This window comes from Macrobrachium nipponense, chromosome 23 (genome assembly GCF_015104395.2).
Source record: "Macrobrachium nipponense isolate FS-2020 chromosome 23, ASM1510439v2, whole genome shotgun sequence".
NCBI classification, from domain to species: domain Eukaryota; kingdom Metazoa; phylum Arthropoda; class Malacostraca; order Decapoda; family Palaemonidae; genus Macrobrachium; species Macrobrachium nipponense.
In genome coordinates, this window is record NC_061090.1 from 74,718,967 (window position 1) to 74,719,950 (window position 984).

The window sequence follows — 984 nt, forward strand, 5'->3', positions numbered from 1 at the left end:
ATATATATATATATATTATACATATATATATATATATATATATATATATATATATATATATATATATATATATATATATATATATATATATATATATATATATATATATATATATATATATATATATATTATATATATATATATATAGATATATATATATATATATATATATATATATATATATATATATATATAATATATATATATATATCATATATATATATATATATATATATATATATATATATATATATATATATATATATATATATATATATATATATATTATATATATATATATATATATATATACATATATATATATATATATATATATATATATAGATATATATATATATCTATATATATATATATATATATATATATATATATATATATATATATATATATATATATATCTAATAAAAGGAGCCCATAAAAAACAACAAAATGTAGAGAGAAAAGTACTATATTTCAGAGACTGCTGTCTCTCTCTTCAGGTATATGAATGAGAAAAGTTTACAGAAAAGGTGGTATTTATACCAAGAGATTCGTCCACAAGTAAGCCAATTTAGGTCACCCCCGCTGATAATCTTCCTTTAATCTTCCTAAGCGTTGTTGAATGAACACTGCGTCGACGATGTCCGATGTCCAATTCCCTTTTGAGATGTTCATTACCTGCTTCTCTTTTATTAAGGCCGATTCCATCATTTGACTCTTGTACCGGCAGTTGCTGCTATAAATTACACGTGACATATTCCAGTTTATTCTATGGTTATGTTCATTTATGATGATTGAAAATAGCCGAGTTCTGTTGTCCATACCTAACTGACCGTTTGTGTTGTATTAATCTCTGGGGAAGTGATTTACCTGTAAATCCGATGTAAAGATTGGTCACAGTCCTGGCATGGGATCTCATATACCCCAGAGTCTTTTGGGCGGTGTCTTTTGTTGGACGTTAATCAGGGATTTGGCAAAGGTATT